Genomic DNA, 21,609 nt, shown 5'->3' with positions numbered 1-21,609 from the left:
ATGATGTTGAGTATGGAAAGATGGTTGACAGGCCAGTTTACAGTGACTGGTTGTGTGTAACTATGTGAAAGAGTGTCCAATAAAGATGCAATTGTCAACAACAAAACACCAGTGTTGGTTGGAGAGATGCAAACATTCTGATGTAACTCTTTTTGTAACTATTTTAAAACAAAAACACTCAATGTTGCCAATATTGTGTCTAAAAAGTTGGTGTAACGTATGCTCTGTTTTCACTTTCATTTTGTTTTGTTCAGTCAGTGGTCTGTGCTCATGAGTTTGTTCCCCTGTTTAGTCAATTATCCTCTTCACATGTTGTCTGATTAATTGTCTCATTATTTCCCTTTGTTTTGTTCAGGCTTATAAGCCCTCAGTTCTCCCTTAGGCCTGGGACACACTGCGCGGTTTTCAACTGTCCTAGACAAAAGATTTGCATCGTGAAAAAAGCGTGGTGATTTCTATGATCGTGGTTCCTAATGTCATACAGTGAGAGAGATAAAAAACTGCTCTTGTCATGGTCTCGCGACGAAAGACAACTTCGCACAGTATGTTTGCTGCTATGACTGATCAGCCAATAAAAATTAAATATGACGTATAGCATGCAACATGGCCTGTTGATCAACAACTTTAAATTAAAACTTAAAACTGCTTACCTCAAACTCTTTTCCCTTCCTCTTTTTTGCAGCTTCCTCTTTTTTTCAGCACACAGAAAAAATACAACTGCCAAACTGTGATTGTTTCTCCTGCTTCCTGAGCACTTGTAATTAAAATATATTCCCTTGAACTATTCTTCATTAAGAGAGTTTACCATCAGGGGTGTCCAAACCTTTAGTTTTTTTAAAGGGGGGCCAGATTCGATGATGTGGACACACCAGATGCTTCTCATATATATATACAGGTGCATCTCAAAACATTTGAATATCGTTAAAAAATTTTTTTTAACATTTCAAAAAAAATTGAAACTTTCATATATTCTAGATTCATTACATGTAAATTAGTGCTGTCAAACGACGAATCACATTCAAAATAAAAGTTTTTGCTTACATAATACAGTGGGTGGCCAACCAGAGTGTGCTATATTTAATATTAACAGATATAGGCCTACTTACAGTGGTGTGAAAAAGTGTTGGCCCCCTTCCTGATTTCTTATTTTTTTGTATGTTTGTAACACTTTAATGTTTCAGATCATCAAACAAATTTAAATATTAGTCAAAGATAACACAAGTAAACACAACATGCCATTTTTAAATGAAGGTTTTTATTATTAAGGGAAAACAAAATCCAAAACTACATTGCCCTGTGTGAAGAAGTGTTTGCCCCCCCTGTTAAAACTCTGGTTTATCACACCTGAGTTCAATTTCTCTAGCCACACCCAGGCCTGATTACTGCCACACCTGTTCGCAATCAAGAAATCTCTTAAATAGGACCTGCCTGACAAAGTGAAGTAGACCGAAGGTCCTTAAAAGCTAGACATCATTCAGAGATCCAAAGAAATTCAGAAACAAATGAGAAAGAAAGTAATTGAGATCTATCAGTCTGAGAAAGATTATAAAGCCATTTCTAAAGCTTTGGGACTCCAGCGAACCACAGTGAGAGCCATTATTCACAAATGGCAAAAACATGGACCTGTGGAGAACCTTCCCAGAAGTGGCCGGCCAACCTAAATTACACCGAGAAGCACATCGACGACTCATCCAAGAGGTCACAAAAGACCCCACAACAACATTCAAAGAACTGCAGGCCTCACTTGCCTCAGTTAAGGTCAGTGTTCATGACTCCACCATAAGAAAGAGACTGGGCAAAAATGGTCTACATGGCAGAGTTCCAAGACGAAATCCGCTGCTGAGCAAAAAGAACATAAAGGCTCGTCTCAGTTTTGCCAGAAAACATCTTGATGATCCCCAAGACTTTTGGGAAAATACTCTGCGGACTGATGAGACAAAAGCTGAACTTTTTGGAAGGTACAGGTATGTGTCCCATTACATCTGGTGTAAAAGTAACACCGCATTTCAGAAAAAGAACATCATACCAACAGTAAAATATGGTGGTGGTAATGTGATGGTCTGGGGCTGTTTTGCTGCTTCAGGACCTGGAAGACTTGCTGTGATAAATGGAACCATGAATTCTGCTGTTTACCAAAAAATCCTGAAGGAGAATGTCCGGCCATCTGTCCATGACCTCAAGCTGAAGCGAACTTGGGTTCTGCAGCAGGACAATGATACAAAACACACCAGCAAGTCCACCTCTGAATGGCTGAAGAAAAACAAAATGAAGACTAGTGGCCTAGTCAAAGTCCTGACCTGAATCCTATTGAGATGCTGTGGCATGACCTTTAAAAGCAGTTCATGCTCGAAAACCCTCCAATGTGGCTGAATTACAACAATTCTGCATAGATGAGTGGACCAAAATTCCTCCACAGCACTGTAACAGACTCATTGCAAGTTATAGCAAACGCTTGATTGCAGTAGTTCCTGCTTCGGGTGGCCCAACCAGTTATTAGGTTTAGGGTGCAAACACTTTTTCACACAGGGCCATGTAGTTTTGGATTGTGTTTTCCCTTAATAATAAAAACCTTCATTTAAAAACTGCATGTTGTGTTCACTTGTGTTATCTTTTACTAATATTTAAATTTGTTTGATGATCTGAAACATTAAAGTGTGACAACACATCAAAAAAAAAAAAAAAATCAGGAAGGGGGCCAACAGTGATTTTTATCAGAAATCCCAGATTGAGGTGTTTTTTTTATCAAGTTAATAAACTAGTGTGACTGAATACAATATATATATATAATAATCAAATAATATATAACATGATTAATACAGATGTGTGTATTCTGCAGTTCGCTGGTTTGTGTTACACCACTTTTTTTTCTTTTAGATATAAGCAACTAGTGTGACTGAATTCAGCCCAGCTGGAGGGGGTTGGGGTTTGGGTGTAGTTCTGTATTGCTTGTGGGGGTTGAAATAAAGGTGTGAATCTCTTGCTCTTTCATATGGAGAATATCAGATGAGCATTTTAGAACCTGCAGTGCAGGTTTAGGCAAAGAGTCTGACAAATAAGACCCGAGTTTTTGGAAGACAACATATTTTGTAGACTTTCTGTGATTGACAATGCACAAACCAGAAGCAACAATATCTGCAGAATGGAGAAGGGTTGACCATTCACAAAAAATATTTTATTTCAATTTTCATTTTTGTGTTTCAGAGGAAAATCAATTTTAAGGATATGTCATCTCTCAGTTACGGACCATTCTGAAAGCAGCATTTGTGCAAACGCATATAAAATGCTTTAAAAACTTTGACAAAGATGTCTAGAGGGAATTTAATAGGGCTGCCCCCACGTAAGATTTTTATAGTTACTAGTAGTCATTCATTTAGGTCATTATTCAACTAATTGCACGTTTATATTAAGTTAACTCAGCCAAATCCATAATGAGCCTTAATATATTCCACACTCAAGCACACACATTAAGTTTGCCACAAAGGACAGGCAAAAGTAGCATAATAATTGTGAAAAAGAAGACATTTTAATTATTTATTAATAAACTTATGATTTCTTGTCGCCTGCAAGATGACATTCATTTTGTTGACTCTCTCCACATGGATGCCCCTTTAGAGAGAAATGCAACCTTCACAGATTACATAATCAGGGAGTATTTGTTTTCGTTTTGAATTGGTTGGTTTAAAAATAAACATTTCAAGCTTTCTGTTTATATGCTTCTCATGTATGTGAGGCACCCCAATTTTAAGTTATTTCATTATCAGGAAAAAATTCAAGTGATCACAAGGGCGCCTCCCTGTAATGCATGTGCATTAATAATTTTCCGCACAAACACTTGAATATGAATAGTAGAGCACATTTATTTTAGGTTACAGTATGGGTTCCGCATTAAAAATAAATCTTCTCAAGTCTACAACCATGACAGATGCAGTTATATATAACCTATAAATTGAAGGCAGTTTGACTTTTAAAATGATCTAATGCCGATGTTGCTGCAAATCATTGTTCATTAGATGTTCTTGATCAAGATTAAACAGATGCATGACTCTCACAAACTTGTTTTAATAAATCTCTTTTGCATTAAATAAAGATACAAAGCAGGTTAAGTTAAATATTATTGTACAAATAATTATAAAATGCTATAGACTGTGAAAAAGATTGCAGTTTCACATTTTGCATTTGCATTACAAAGTTAATTATTTTTTCATGCAATTATACAAATTAAAACCAAACAAGATTTGTAATGAAGATAAAATATGTAGACAAATAAGAATAAATGTTGCTTGTTGCGCCGAGCAAATCTTACACTCTGATATTTTAAGGAATAGTCAAGTCAAGTCTGCTTTATTGTCAATTCTTCCACATGTACAGTACATACATACAGAGAATTGAAATTGCGTTACTCTTAGACCCATGGTGCATACAGATAACACTAACAGTAGAGCCTAAAAATACAGATAGATACAGATCAAATATAAAATATAAAATACAACTATACAAATAAGGGCATGTAAAAAAAAAAAAAAAGTTAAATAAAGCAGCGCAAGGCATATGGCAGATAGAGTGTAAACCAGTTAGGCGAACAAACAGTGCAGATAAAAAGATTGTAGTGCAAAAAAAAAAAGCTTATTCAGTCTGATTAAAGTGACAAAGGGCTCAGAGAGCATTTCTTTTATTTAAACTGACTGAAGAGGTAGTAGAATGAGGGCTTTGCGAGTGAGACGGGTTCCGTAAATGTCCTGGAGGGAGGGGAGAGAGACACCAATGATCTTCTCAGCTGCTCTCACTATGCGTTGAAGAGTCTTCTGGCAGGACGCGTTGCAGGCGCCATACCACACAGTGATGCAGCTAGTCACAATGCACAAGATGCACATGACCCTCCTTATAATTTTCACACAATGGGGGCCAGGGCTCTAGCTCTTCTCAGTTTGCGGAGGAAGTAGAGATGCTGCTGTGCTTTCTTGGCCAGTGCTGCGGTGTTGTCGGTCCAGGAGAGGTCCTCTGTGATGTGCACACCCAGGAACTTGGTTCTGCTCACTCTCTCCAGAGTCGCACCATTGATGGTCAGAGGAGCATGCTGAGTTTGCACTCTCCTGAAGTCAACAACAATCTCCTTCGTCTTCTCCACGTTCAGAGAGAGATTGTTGTCACTGCACCACCTGGCCAGACGGCTCACCTCGCTCCTGTAGTTTGTCTCATCTCTGTTGCTAATGAGACCCACTACAGTCGTGTCATCCGCAAACTTAATAAAGAGGTTGGAGTTCTGTGACGGTGTGCAATCGTGGGTCAGCAGAGTGAAGAGGAGGGGGTCAGCACACATCCTTGGGGGGCCCCATTGTTCAGTGTCATGGTGCTGGATGTGTTGCTACCGACCCGTACTGCCTAAGGTCTTCCAGTCAGAAAGTCCAACAGCCAGCTGCACAGCGAAGTGTTGAGTCCCAAATGAGCTGTTGAGGTATGATTGTGTTGAATGCTGCACTGAAGTCTATGAACAGCATTCTGACGTATGAGTCCTTTTTGTCTATATGTGTGAGTGCTGAGTGGAGGGCAGTTGCGATGGCGTCATCGGTCGAGCGATTGGACCGAATGCAAACTGGAAGGGGTCCAGGAAGGGGGGGAGGGCAGACTTGATATGGTGCATGACTAGCCGTTCAAAGCACTTCATGAGGATGGGAGTAAGTGCAACAGCATGGTAGACATTGAAGCAGGATGGAAACGGCTTCTTCGGGACTGGAATGATGGTGGTAGCTTTGAAGCATGTGGGAACAACAGCCTTACTAAGCGAGATGTTGAAAATGTCTGTGAAGACATCAGTGAGTTCCACTGCACAGTCTCTCAGTACACACCCAGGAATGTTGTCAGGTCCCGGAGCTTTGCGTGCATTGATCCTGCTGAAGGATCTCCTCACGCTGTCTGGGGTTAGCGTCATCACCTGGTCACCGGGAGGAGGTGGAGTCTTCTGTGCAGTGGTGCTGTTTTGTTCCTCAAAGCGAGCGAAGGTGACGTTCAGCTCATTCAGCAGGGAGATGTTGATGTCACAGGTCTGCGGTGGGGGCTTGTAGTCCGTAATGGTCTGTATCCCCTGCCACAGGCTCCGAGTGTCTCTGCTGTCGCTGAAACGATGGGCTATCCTCCTGGAGTACTGTCTCTTAGCCTGTCTGATGCCGCGGGATAGGTTGACCCTAGCTGTCCTCAGCCCCCCCTCATCTCCAGCTCTGAAGGCAGCATTCCGCGTCTTCAGGAGTCTGTAGACCTCCCCTATCATCCACGGTTCTGGTTGGCCTGGACAGTGATGGTCTTTGTGACTGTTACATCATCAATACACTTGGTGATGTAGGCAGTGACAGTCTTTGAGTACTCTTGGAGGTCTGTGGTGTTATTGTATGTGGCAGCCTGCTTAAACATATTCCAGTCAGTTGTGTCAAAACAGTCTTGAAGAGCCTCTGATGACGCTTCCGGCCACACTTGAATTTGTTTGTGAACTGGTTTGGCAACTTTAACGAGCGGTCTGTATGCAGGCATTAGCATGACAGTGATGTGGTCTGAGGCACCAAGGTGGGGGAGGGGGAAGGCATTGTAAGCTCCTCTCTGTGTGGTGTGAACAAAGTCTAAAATGTTATTACCTCGTGTTGGAAAGTTAATGTGTTGGTGTAGTTTTGGAAACACACTCTTTAAAGTCCCTGTAAAGTCAGATTTAAGTATGTGTTCTGAGTTTGTCATACCACAGAAAAATGTGTTATTAGCCACCCAGAAAAATTTGAATGATAAAAACAGCCGGTAAGTATACTGTATAAAATAAGCTATCAAAATCTCGAAAAAATGAGCAGTAGTCTCAGCTCTCAAACGCTGGGGGCGTGTCCGCTGGCTGCGCTGAAACCACGCCCACTCGCGGGAAAGCTGCAGTCTCCACACTCAACTGTCACAACTACAGCCGGAATGGATGCTCCTAACAGCTTAATTGGTTGTACAAACCCATATATGTTTGAGCCTCCAGAGTAAGTAACAGTATGACAGTAACTCGCGGTTAAATGGCGAACTGATGCAAATGTGCTCTATTTATATTGTTAGGGGTGGGCCAGGAGCTCAGGGGGATGCAGTGCGTCATCAATCCCCTGTTTTAGCCCCGCCCAAAAAATCCGGATCACAGCAATGGTGAGAAACTGTTTAACGGTCTAACTCAACAATTCAGTGTTTTACAGTTCACAGTCTTTGTAATATGTTTTAGCAATACATTTCTAACATGTATAATGTGTTTAGACATTTTTTTTTTAATTGCCTTTACAGGGACTTTAAGTCTGCATGGCTGAAATCCCCAGCTATGATGAGAAAAGCATCAGGGTGGGCTGCCTGCTTCTCACTGATGTGCTAGTACAGTTCATTTAGTGCATCGTTCCTGTTGTTGCTGTTGTTGTTGTTCGGAGGAATGTATACAGCAATGAACAGTATGGCTGTATATTCCCTCGGTAGATAGAACGGCCGGCATAAATAATCATGAACGCCACCAGGGGTGAGCAGTGTTTGCAGAGCACAACAGCATCGCAGCACCACGCGTCATTGATGTAAACACAAAGCCCGCCGCCGCGGGTTTTACCTCCCGTGACGAGAGCAATTGTCAACTCGATAGCTCCCGTCTGGAACACTGTTGCTAAGCCATGTTTTCGTGAACACAAAACACAACAGTCTCTTACATTCTTCTGAGTTGAGCGTAGTAATCAGATGTAGACCAGTTTATTGTCCAAAGAGCGTACCTTAGCCAGTACGATGGTGGGGATAGCTGGCTTGTGTGGGTTAGCTGTTAGCCTAGCCCGGATACCTCTGCGCTTACCCCTCTTCTGCTTTCTCTCACCCCACATGTGGCGACTCCGCTGTGGGCGAGATGCAGTAGTGGGGGTCGGTGATGGTGTAGGCCTCCGGAGCAGACCACGGTCCCGCAGCTCTTCCGCGTGCCCGAAGTTTAACTCTAAAAATTCATTTTAGAGTTAATTCATCCAGCATTCATCCAGCAGAAACTCATGACTGTATGTGCGCTTAAAAACAGGTCGACGCGATGACGACGTACAAAAACACTGTGACTTTTTTTTTTTTAGTTTTACTTAAACTCTTTAAAAGCAAGTAAAGGCGGCTCCCTTTAAAATCACAGAAGTTGTCAATTAATGAATATATTTTTACATTGTGTGCACTTTGTTGATTATAATGAGAGAACTTGAGTTTAAACGTGAGGACTACATTCTTTTAACTAAATCATGGCCAGGTTTAATTTATTCGTTTCTTGTTTTAGTTAAGCCTATATTGGTAGCGAAATTATACAGTGCGTTGTAAAGTATGTGTGTGTCAAAAATGCATGCTGTTTTATTAAAGGATTTTTATATATACATTTAAAATGTACTTGTGACAAAAATAAGCCTAATACATGAGAATATTGACATTTTGCATATAGATTGCGTATGTAGCCTAGCTCACTAAAATAGGCTACCATTTTAATTAACAGATTAAAAGTAAACCACCATTTCTTTAGGATAATATAACACATAATTCATATAATATAAATAATACTGCACACCTGGTAAATGTTTCAAATCTAAAATGTGTGTAGCTTAGAGTAAATACTGTATATGCACAGGCTATAGGCTTGACATTTATCCTGCTTGAATTCGTTCTGAGAAACACACATAACTTCATACAGTGGTGTGAAAAATTGTCTGATTTCTCAATTCCTGATTTCTTAATTTTTTTGCATGTTTGTCACACTTTAATGTTTCAGATAATCAGACAAATTTAAATATTAGTAAAAGATAACACAAGTGAACACAACATGCAGTTTTTAATGGGGCCTCCAAAGAGTCTTTATCCATCTGTGTGATCCAAGGAAGTTCTAATTTATCCAAATACTCTCTACAAACTGACTCATCAAAATCAGTTTCGGTTTTGTACAGATTTGTGTAAAACCCTTTAAATAAGTTATTAATTAACATAGGATTTGTGATTACCTGGTCATCTGAAGATTTTATTGCACTGATATATGCCTTAGACTCACATTCCCTCTGAGGGCCAGTAAGTGGCTAGGTCTCTCCGATTCAAAATAATATTCTTGCCTCGTCCCATGTAAAATAAACCCTGCCTTTGATTGTGAAAGTAAGTCATATTCCTCTTTCAAGGAGGACAATCGTGTAGCTTGTTGATCAGAAAAAAAATAGTTTTTGTAAGTTTTGGAATAATTTTGATCTTATTTTCTAATTGTGTATATTGGCGGGTTTTTTGCTTTGGCAAGAGCAGAAGAAAAAGATATAGAGAATCCTCGTATTGCACATTTTGTCATTTCCCACAATATTTGAGGGTCTACATCACAAGATATATTAATTTTGAGAAACTCATTTATATGATCTTTTAGCAAATTAATGAATGTCTGATTGTTTAGTAATGATGTGTTTAGACGCCATCTAGGGGCCTTGGTCTTAATGTTGGAAAAGTGAACATTACATAACACTGCAGAGTGATCAGACAATTAAATTGGTAATATAGAGATGGTGTTAGATGAAATTAGAGATGGGCTGAGAAATATGCAATCTATCCTAGAGAAAGTCTTATGTCTATTAGAAAAAAAGTGAAGTCCTTAGATGTAGTATTCTGGATTCTCCAAAGATCGACTGCATTAAGTTCCACAATAAATTTATTCAATAACTGGGTAGGATGGATTAGCTGTAGTATCAGGGTGAGATTTATCCAGTGCAGGATTTAAGACAGTATTAAAATCACCACCCATCACTAAAGGACAATCAATCTGCTCAATTAATACATTTGAAATATTTGTGAAAAATGTCTGCCTCATTCAGTCAGTAAATGGAGACCAACGTTAACCTGTCATTATGTATTTTACAGCGTACAAAAACAAATCTACCTTCATCATCATTCCCGGTATGTTCAATAATGAAATCTAACCTCCTATTGACTAAGACCCCCTTAGTTTTATTACGAGCACAAGAGAAGGCTGCCAGTTTGTAATACTTGTTTTGAAAACGTACCACATCGCATTGTTTTAAATGGGTTTCTTGTATCAGGGCACAGGAAATCGATTTACGGTGCAAATATTCTAATATACCGGTATACTTAATAGGAGAATTTAGGCCATTCGCATTTAATAAGATATCCAGAACCTGCATTGTGTACTCGCAACATCAAGATTATGTCTACCTGAAGAGAAACAAAAGCAAGACCATACTGCCAGTGACATATAAACGTTAGTATGTATCCTAGACACCAATCCACCTTGATGCATAATCCTTTTAAAAGAAAAGCAAAATAAATAAAAGCATTGATGTCTGTTGAAGGGCATAGAAAAAAAACAAGAAGGAACGACAAACATTTATGTACAAAAACCAAAGCAGACCGCACATTAACGAGAGTGTAGGTCTGCATAAACAAAAGAAACAAATGTTGATGCGTGACCAGTCCACTTCAACGCAAGACATGTCCCCAAAAGGCCCACTGAGCCAAAAGGTTAAAGATCGAACCTGCTCTCCATTAACCCGGAAAATAGTAATAATAAACAAAAATAAATAAAATAAAATAAATCATTATTATTTACCAGTCAGCGGACGAGCTAACAGGACAGGGGCAAGATTCCAAAAATAAATTAACAAGTGTCCATGCCCACCTTGTTATTGTTCTCTTTAGGGCAGTTAGGATCACTACAGACCTCATCTAGTTGCCTTAGCAGTTGTAGCAGGGTAGCAGTTGCCTTCCCGCTGCTTTGTAGCGTTGCAGAATAACTCTTCTGTGACAGAGAAGTAACAAAATCCTCCGCCTTTTGAGAAGAGTCGAACATCATATGCTCATCTTTGTGCCCTAGTTTAATTACCACTAGATATGTGAGGAATGGCTGGAGACCAAGTGCTGTTATCTTCTTCAAGACTGGATTAAAGCTATTTCTCTTGGTAGTTGTGGCCGGACTAAAGTCCGGAAAAAATAGTAGCGTGACATTGTCCTGCGTATATTTCACTGGATACGCCTGCCGAGCACCTTTCAGGATCGCCGACCTGTCTTGCCATCTTAGTACATGGAAGATGAGAGTACGCAGCCAATCAGAGTTTTGCCTTCCGTCATACACGCGATGGGCCCAGTCTGAATGCCATCTGAGCCCCTCGCCCCTTCTAAGTTTGTGACTGTTTTCCTATCCTCAAGTGCAGCTGCTTGAACAGAATCGACCCGGTCCCGTGTCTGCTTTGCTGCGTTGGCTAGATTTTTAGCTCTTTTACAGAATCGTTGATCGTTTGTATATCCAAATGTAGATCACAGAGTTCTGGGGTCAGTACAGAGTCTATTGCTTCTCTTACAGTCGAAGCCACAACCAAATCGAGTGTACTTTGTTGCTTTTTAAGCGCTAGCTTGATACCATTAGCTATAGCAGCACTGAGATCCTCTCTTGAGATGGCGGAATCTTTGAATTTTTTCTTTATTGGCAATTGTTCAGTCTCTCTTTTCCGAATGTCCTTGACTACTGGGGTACTCATAGTGGGCTAGGAAAGAGTGGTTCAAAATTTACTGACAGGATATATACAATTTCTGACAAAGTGAGCAGAGCAAATGACTATGCCTGCATTGCTGCCGAAGGGTCATGTGATCTCCCTTTCTTTTTCTTTTTAAAAGTGTACATTGCTGATGTTTTTGCAGTGATGGTACATGTATGTAAGGCCTATGTTTAAACTGATGCTAAGAGTTTAAGACGTATTAAGTGTATGCATTTTAGAAGGACTCTTTACTGGTGATGCGATCACATCATGGTCCAGTTTGAATATGGATTTACAGTTCTTTTTGACGTGAGACCATAGTCTGAACTATTTTTGATTGTTCCCTGGTTAGAAAGAGTCTGGTGTTTGTGAGCTGTGGCGTGTTTTCATTACAAGAGGTTAGATTATTAATTTGCTATCAGCCAACTTGAGCTATGGACAGTGTTTGGACATTGATGTACTACAGATGAGACTTTCGCAAATATCAACTTTCACATGACGAAATCAAATCCAACAATCTTACATAGCTTTGTTTGCTTTCTTTATTTCTTTCTTTTTTTGTGTACTTTTGTGTATTTACATTTTTGGCTATATGTAGCTGTATTGACCAGAATTGAATGTTTTCTATTTTGTATTTAATAAATCCATTGATTTGAAATCCCTTTGACTACTATACATTTTTGAAAATATAGACATAGTTTATGTGGTGTCTGCATCCATTTCAGATGTATAATAACAGTTTTTCCCAAAAACTTAAATTAAAATAGCTGAAAAGTAATTAAAGTGAAACAGTTGTATTGTTAAACATCAGGGGTGCATTCTGTTCCTGGATATCTACCTTCCTACAGAGTTCAGTTCCAACCCTGATTGATCAAACCTGTCTGTAAGTATGAAGTGATCCTTCAGATCCTAATTAGTTGGTTCAGGTGTGTTTGAACAGGACCAGGTTGTGCACCCCGTTGTAGATCAATAGTGTAAGCTAAGTGAGGGATGGCCTTGCAAGGCCAGCACTAAGGGGCCAACATTTTGCCAATGAGCAAAATTTGAGAAGCTGATTTCCTTTTCCAGCAGGACTTTAGCATTTGCCCACAGTGCCAAAACCACTTCCAAGTGGTTTGCTAATCATGATATTACTGTGCTTGAACCCCACATGGAATCTATGAAATATTTTCAAAAGATGAGAAACAGTCAGTCCAACAATACAGATGAGCTGAAGGCTCAATAGTGCCTCAGCAGTGCCACAGGCTGATCGCTCCCATGCCACACCTCACTGATGCTGTCATTTGTGCTAAAGGAGCCCTGACCTAGTGTTGAGTGCATAAATCAACATACTGTAAAGAACTTGAACTTTTCTGTATTGCTAATCCTTTTTTTCATTGATCTTAGGAAATATTCTAATATTTTGAGATACTGGATTTTTGACTTTCATGAGCTGTAAGCTCTACTCATCAAAAAAAAAAAAAAAAAAAAAAACCTTTTGAAATGTAAAAAAACAAATAAATACATAATATATGAGAGTTTCACTTTTTTAAAATAAGTAAAAAAAAAAAAAAAAAAAAATCATCACCACATTTAAAGGCTGGAAATAAAAAATCGGGAGCATATATGGGGCAGTTGTGGCCTAATGGTTAGCGAGTCAGAGCTGTAACCTGAAGGTTGTGGGTTCACACACACACACACACACACACACACACACACAAACACATGGCCTATCACTCAAATAGTGGCAAAGTTTGTTTTTTGTTTTTTTAAATGCGTGATTTTGAACAGATGTAAACCATGGCAGGAGGCTCAAAAGTATAGACGTGATACCAGCTAAATTTAATTATTGTACTAAATCGCAGAAAAGTACAGTAAGTACTTTAGAATGCTATTCCCCGCTCTGTGAAGTAACGTGAGGGAGGAAACTAGTTGACGTTAGCTAGTTAATTAGCCATGTCAACCCAAACAGTATCAATCCAAACACTAAAAAATACGAAACTTAAACAAATGTCTGTTATCTCTCTTTAAAGAGATGACCACGACAGCCTTGAATGTCAGTGGAGATTGGGACAACTAGATGAGCCCCAGAGACAGATCTCCAGTGAAGACCTCGTCTCCTAGATGGCCACCGGGACAAGACCACAGGAACCAGGTTAGTCCTCTGCACAATGTGACTTTGCTGCAGCCTGGAATTGAACTGCTGGTTTCATCTGGCCAGAGGTTACCTGAGATCATCAATTCGGCGGATCCATCTCGGCTCGTCTTGATTGAACTTATTCCATGTGTTCCATGTGCGGTTCAATATCAACCAATAAGATTCCATGTACGATGTCGCGTTTTCATTGGTCAGTCATTGAAGCCTATTTCTGATTGGTTGTTGTCATTTTGAGAGCGTTTATGCCATGAGCAAAGAGAAAGAAATCGAAGAGAAGAGTACTTGGCCATGCGCGAACGCACGGGACACAGTCTAAGCACATACACGCTTACTTTAAGCGAAGAGGATTTATCATTTAAGTTTGACAATTGTTTATTGAGAAAATTATACAAAACAATTTTGACAAATATTTCAATGATTTATAAGTGATAAATAATGTATCAACTAATAACTTATAAACCATCTACTAATGATCAGTTTGATTTATTTCATGATTTGAACTTTTTTAAGATAACTTACAACACATTTGTAAAACGTTAGCATACCACTCATTAATCATTTATGAACATATAGTCATGTTTTGTAAATGATTTGTTCATCATTAACTAATAACTTATAAGCGACTTATAACTGAATAAAACATTACTAAAATGTTAACTTATTACTTATTAATCATTTATTGAATGTATAGTCATGTTTTGTAAATGATTAGTTCATCATTAACTAATAATTTATAAATAACTTAAAACAGAACCTTATTATAAAGTGTTACCCAACATTTTTCATGATTCTGTGTTTATGGGCGTCACTTCAAAAATTTTACATACTGTTACGCCTGCCTGTTGCCTCCTTATGGCTCTACTGTGTATAGCGCAGGTGCTGGCTGGGCAACAGGTGAAATTAATTCCTAATCAGCCTTGTTGGACAGAAAAGGATACAAAAGGATCTGTGTGACTTGGTGTTTTTGTCTCCCTTTTCTTTTCTTTTTTTTTTTTTTTTTACTTTAGACCCACACGTGAGTGTTTTCCCATAGACGTTTATTTATTATTTATTTTGTTAGTTTTGAGGTAAAGAGAATGATGTCAGAGCATGTGGATGTTGATGAGAATTGTGGAGAGTATGCTCAATTTATCACAGCTGGTAATGTGAGTTTACCAGGACAGGAGGAAGGAGACACTGTAAAAATTCTTAGAGAAACGGGAGCAGCCCATTCTTTTCTGTTAGAGGGAGTACTTCCACTATCAGATCAAACTTATGAGGAATATATTAGCAAAATTTGTAAAAGCAGTACACTTCAAAACATGTATAAACTAAATGCAGTACAAACTTTTTATTTTTTTGAGCATTATCAACTGTGATGGATAGTAAATCCCAAAGGGTCTTCTTTCCAAAGACACCAAAATTGTGTGTAGCACACTGAAGTCAGGAACTATGCAAATTTTAAGTTAGGTAGGTCATTTTCAGCTGTGAGTCCCATAATGGGATGGGGGTGGGGGGGTTAACAGGTTAAATCTCTTCCTGGATAGAATTATCTTCTGAAAATTACATAAAGGTGTCCAGGCTTGTCCCAACATTCCAGTCAGGATTTAGACCGTATCATAGCTGCTCTCCTTAGAGTTACAATTGACCTGCTCTTATCATCTGATCGTGTTTGTATCTCTCTATTAGTGCTATTGGATCTTATTTGTGGTGTAATGGAATAGTGTTCGCCACTATTGACCACACCATTCTTTTGCATAGACAAGAAAACTTTGTTGGCATTAATGGAAGTGCATTAGCATGGTTTAAATCGTACTTATATGACCGCCATCAATTCGTAACAGTGAATGAAGAGGTATCATATCAATCACAAGTGCAGTATGGAGTACCTCAAGGGTCAGTACTACGGCCGTTACTCTTCACGCTTTACATGTTACCCTTGGGAGTTATCATCAGGAAACACGGTGTTAGCTTTCACTGTTATGTTGATGAAACTGAGCTCTATATTTCTTCGCGCCCTGGTGAAACATGCCAATTTGAAAAAAAAGAATGCATATTTGATATATAAAAAACTGGATGACGAGTAATTTCTAACAGCTAAATTCTGAAAAAACAGAGGTGTTAATTATTGTATATTGTAATGCTTTATTGGGTGGTTGTTCTGCATGCTTAATAAACAAACTCCAGCTAGTCCAAAATGCAGCAGCTAGAGTTCTAGGAAGTATGACCATATTAGCCCAGTTCTGTCAACACTGCACTGGCTACCTATTAAACATCGTATAAATTTTAAAATCTTGCTTATTACTTATAAAGCCCTGAATTTTTTAGCACCTCAGTATTTGAACGAGCTCTTGTTACATTATAGTCATCCACGTCTGCTGCGTTCTCAAAACTCAGTTTGCAATTTGATAATACCTAGAATCAAATCAAACAAAATCAAAATCATCTCTGGCTGGCAGATCCTTTTCCTATTTGGCACCTAAACTCTGGAATAACCTACCTACCATTGTTTGGGAGGCAGACACACTCTTACAGTTTAAATCTAGATTAAAGACCTATCTCTTTAACCTGTCTTACAAATAACACACTAATACGCTTCTAATATCCAAATCCATTAAAGGATTTTTAGGCTGCATTAATTAGGTAAACCGGATCCGGGAACAATTCCCATAACACCCAATGTACTTGCTACATTGTTAGAAGAATGGCATCTACGCTAATATTAGTCTGTTTCTCTCTTATTCCGATGTCACCGTAGCCATCAGATCCAGTCTGTATCCAGATCAGAGGGTCACTGCAGTCACCCGGATCCAGTACGTATCCAGCCCAGATGGTAGATCAGCACCTAGAGAGGACCTCTACAGCCCTGAAAGACAGCGGAAACCGGGACAACTAGATGAGCCCCAGATACAGATCAGATGCCACCGGGACATGATAACCACTGTGTTGAATAACTCTGTACAGTTGAGTGAGGATGGGGATTCTCCTCAGCAGAGTTCTTCAATGGATTTCGTAGATGATGGCTGTGTTCATTATCCTTCTCGTGCACTCATTGTTAAATTGCTAAATGATAAATTGGCTTAGTATTTACCACATCTTTCCCAATCTGAGAAAAAATTATGTTCTTCAGTTAAGTCTTTCCCTAACTTGTTTACTGATGTACCTGGTTGTACTACCGTAATTGAACATGACATTGATGTGGGTATTGCGTTGCCATTTAAACAACATCCATATAGAGTAAATCCAATGAAACGTGAATTGTTGAAAAAAGAAGTGAGGTACTTGTTAGATAATAACTTGGCTGAATCCAGTTTTAGTGCTTGGAGTTCACCATGCTTCCTTGTAAATAAACCAGATGGATCATACCGATTTTGCACTGAATATAGCAACCTAAATTCTGTCACTAAACCTGATTGCTACCCTTTGCCCTGCATAGATGACTGTGTGGATAGGGTGGGGTCTGCAATTTTTGTAAGCTAGGTTTGATCTTTTAAAAGGGTATTGGCAGGTTCCATTGACTGCTAGAGCAAGAGAACTCTCTGCATTTGTGACACCCGGTGACTTTCTCCAATACCGAGTTATGCCTTTTGGGGTTTGAAATGCTCCGTCTACCTTTCAGAGCCTCTTTAATAAGGTACTGTCTGGATTGTCTGGCTGTGAGGCTTTTTTTAGATGATGTGGTTCTGTATAGTTCAACTTGGGCAGAACACTTAGTACAAATAAGAGAACTGTTTGTTTGGCTAACGGCAGCCTCTTTAACCTTGAACTTGACTTAATGTGAATTTGGGAAAGCCACAGTTACCTATTTGGGTAAAGTAGTAGAGAATGGACAAGTTTGCCCCATTGAAGCTAAGATCAAGGCTATTTGTGCTTTTTCCGTACCTACTAATCACCCGGAATTGTGTCGATTTCTTGGAATGGCTGGCTACTATCATGGGTTTTGTCCAAAATTTTTCATCTGTGGTTGCACCTTTGACAGATCTTATTAGTCCCAAGATACCTTTTGAGTGGACTACAGCTTCTCAAGAGGCATTTGAAGGAGCTAAAGCCCTGTTGACCAATGCTCCTGTGCTCACTGCTGCAGATTTTTCTCGACTGTTTTGTTTGGCTGTAGATGCCAGTGAAATTGGAGCTGGTGCTGTTCTTTTACAGAAAACTCAAGATGGAATAGTACATCCAATTTGTTATTTTTCAAGAAAATTCAATGTTCATCAGCGAGTGTACTCTGCTGTAGATAAAGAAGCACTTGCCCTGGTCTTGGCTATCCAGCATTTTGAAGTTTATATGGGAGCTTCTCCAAGCACAATTATTGCGATGTAATATCAGCTAAGATGGTGCTGCTGAATTCGGAAGCTGTCCTGGTCGCTCCACTTAGACTGTCTTTTTATTTAATTTTACTTACAATTACTCTCACCTTTTCCGCGCATAACATCGGCACTGATCGCATATTACAGCAGAACACTTTTAAAAATCAGAAACCAGTTTTCTCACCTGTTTTACGATGTTTTACCCAACGATCTAAGTTGGCCACCTGCGATCCTCCTCACAACGGATGAGAACAATGGCTATGAAAGGGCTTCTCCGAGGTGATTAAACAGAAAACACAGAGGGAAATGCGCTGGGGTTTCTAAAAGACTAGGAACCAGAGCACACAGTCCACCTTTACACAATATCCTGCTAGTCACATCCAGTCACTTGAGAACAAGATGGATGATCTCAGAGCCAGGATAGGTTCCAACGGGCATAAGGGACTGCAAAATAATCTGCTTATCAGAAACATGGCTGACCCCTTCGGTACCGGACAAAGCTGTAGCACCGTCTGATAGCTTCTCTGTTCTTCGGATGGACAGGACTGCGGAGGCCGGCAAAACCAGAGGTGAGTTTACAGCAGTCATCTCCACGGCTGTTTACATTCCACCTCAAGCAGACACGGAGATGGCCCTGTCTAAGCTCCATGATGTGCTTAGTGTCAGCTTAAACAACCACCCAGACGCTGCCATCATTGTGAGTGGGGACTTTAATAGAGCCAGTCTTAGACATGTAATGCCAAACTTTTACCAGCACATTTCCCGTCCAACCAGAGGGAGGAATACATTGGACCACTGCTATTCTCAATTCAGGAAAGGCTATAAAGCTAGCCTGCCACCGGAATATAAAAAAAAGCTTGTGCAGGCAGCTCCAGAGAGGCAGGTGGTGAAACGCAGGTCCGCCCAATCAGAAGCAGTGTTACAGGACGCACTGGATGACATGGACTGGGACATGTTTAGGTCTAGTTTCACTGACGTCAGTGAGTTTGCTGATGTAGCTGTCAGCTTTGTCGGTACGCTGGTTGAGGAGTTCACACAAACCATAACAATAAAAACTTTCTTGAACCAGAAACCATGAGTCAATAAATCTATCCGGACAGTGGTGAATGCGTGCACGGCCGCGTATAATGCGGGGCTCGTCTCGGGAGACATGAGCGGATACAAAACTACGTGTTACACTTGCCGACGCACTGTGAGAACAGCTAAGCTCTGGAGCGTGTGAACATCAGGAAAGCGGCTTGCCCAGACGGAATTTCCAGTCGCGTATTGAGATCATGTGCCGATCAGCTGGTTGAATTGTTTACGTCCATCTTTAATGAGTCCCTTGTGCAGTCAGTTGTCCCTACATACTTTAAAAAAATCTATCATCATTCCTTTACCAAAAAACAACAATCCATCTTGCCTAAATGACTATTGACCAGTGGCACTCACATCACTAATTATGAAGGTTTTTCCCCCTGTTATCCCTAACAGTATTGACCCAATCCAGTTCGCCTATCGCCCTATTAGGTCTACTGAGGATGCTGTTTCCAATCTCATGCACACCACTCTCACCCACACCAACAGCAATAAATGGAATTCTGTGAGGCTGCTGTTTATAGATTATAGCTCAGCCTTCAACACTACCCCCACAGTCTGGTCTCCAAGCTCAGAAACCTCGGACTGCATGCCCCACTCTGTGACTGGGTTCATGATTTTCAATCATGCAGACCTCAGGTAGTGAGGGTGTGTCAGACCACCTCCCACATCATCACCCTGAGTACAGGAGGCCCACAAGGATGTGTTTTGAGCCCGCCGCTCTACTCCCTCTACACATATGACTGTGTGTCCTCTCACACCTCCACTTCTGTCATCAAGTTTGCGGATGATACAGTGGTGATGGGCCTCATCTCCAACAATAATGAGGCTGCCTATCTTGATGAGGTAGAAAGTCTGACATCATGTTTCCAAACAAACTGTCTCTTTCTGAATGTTAGCAAAACCAAGGAACTGGTTGTGGACTTCAGGAGGAGGCAGCAGGAGATCTACACCCCTCTCATTATTAATGGGACCCCAGTGGAGAGAGTTAGCAGCTTCAAATACCTTGGTGTACACATCTCAGAGGACCTAACCCTGACTAATCACATTCAAGCTCAAGTTAAAAAAGCCAGACAACAACTGTACCATCTGAGACTCCTGAGAATATTCAAGGTTTCCCCTGGAATCATGAAAACTTTCTATATCGGAGCTATAGAAAGTATATTGACTCAGTTCATTCCATCGTGGTATGGAAACAGCTCAGCCCAGGATCTTAAAGCCCTCCAAAGATTAGTGCGCTCAGCTGAGTGCATCTCCAGAACTGATCTCCCCTCTCTGCAAGATACCCACACCAGGAGATGTAAATCTAGCGCTGTTAAGATCCTCAGAGACTCCACCCACCTTGGAAATCCACTGTTTAATCTGGTACAGTCAGACAGACGCTTCCGCAGTCTGATGGCAAAAACGGAGAGGCTCAGAAGGAGTTTCTTCCCTCACGCTATCAGACTACTAAACATGGACATTAAACACACTGCACTTTAGAGACTCTGGTAGTGACTCGGGGGAGGTGTTACACCTGCCTGCTGCCTCCTTCTGACTCTGCTGTGTAGTGCAGGTGCTGGCTGGGCGACAGGTCAAATTAATTCCTAATCAGCCTTGTTGGACAGAAAATGATACAAAAGAATCCTTGTGCCTTTGTGTTTTTGGCTATGTTTTTTTTTCTCTCCTTCATTTGGACTTTTTTCCCCTTTCAGGTTTTTTTTTTTAACTTAATACCCACATGCATGTGTTTTCCCCTAGATGTTTATTTATGTTTGTTTAATTATTTGATTTATATATTTTAATAATAAATTGGCTTATTGTTGAAATACTGGGTTTGGTCTCTTTTATATTGCGGTTTACGAGCCAGCCGTAACACATACCCAAAGTTATAAAGACAATTGTAAAAGGTAGTCAGTGGAAGTACAGTGATATGTCAGAACTCAGTGACAACTCCATATACAAGCAAAACATGAGGGTTTGTATCATAAAAGTTTCAAAACTCTGCTCTCCTCTGTCACATCCTCATCTTTGTTTTTCATATTGCCTGGGCATAATTTGCTGGCTTCTGCGGCAGATCACATGATAAATAAACACATAATTGCTTACTGTACTTTATGTCCTCTGTGTTTATTTCTGTATAACAGCTTTCTGTGCACGTATTGCCAAATCCAAAGTTTCCCCTCAGAATTGGGCTACTTTTTCCCCAGTGTTGCCATGGGTTGTTTTTCCACTTGGCGGGGTGACGCGACACCACTAACGCGATATTTACCCACCAGAACATGTTTGTGCTAGTTTTGAGAAGCAGTGGGTGGATTTTGTTGAGAAGACCTGGAAACCCTGTTGGTATCGTTCTTTTGCGAATGCGGGTCAGTTCAGAACCATGATCTGTTCACACTGTAAATCTGATATTGGCCACATTTAAAACAACAATGTGAACTGAAAAATCAGATCTAAGCAAAATCGGAATTGAGCACTAACGTACTGTTAACATCCCAATTGTCCTCTTTGTAACGTGACTCAATACAACAGTGCGACTACAGTAAAAAAGCTTTTTCTTTCTAAAAACAGATTTGTGGCCATTATTGAACATGAAAAGGTACAAATAAACCCAAACACATGTGATCAT

At 40.1% G+C, this 21,609-nt stretch overlaps 1 protein-coding gene across 1 annotated transcript in view; it reads right to left on the bottom strand.

The window, feature by feature from the left end:
• The window catches only part of plpp4 (phospholipid phosphatase 4), a 192,668-nt gene that overhangs the window by 41,654 nt on the left and 129,405 nt on the right, over positions 1-21,609 (bottom strand). The gene's annotated exons all lie outside the window — the stretch shown is intronic.

The sequence above is a fragment of the Cyprinus carpio genome, chromosome B13 (genome assembly GCF_018340385.1).
Source record: "Cyprinus carpio isolate SPL01 chromosome B13, ASM1834038v1, whole genome shotgun sequence".
Taxonomy (NCBI): Eukaryota; Metazoa; Chordata; class Actinopteri; order Cypriniformes; family Cyprinidae; genus Cyprinus; species Cyprinus carpio.
Note: the sequence above shows the minus strand (reverse complement) of the source record. Positions and strands in the feature narration are given on the sequence as shown.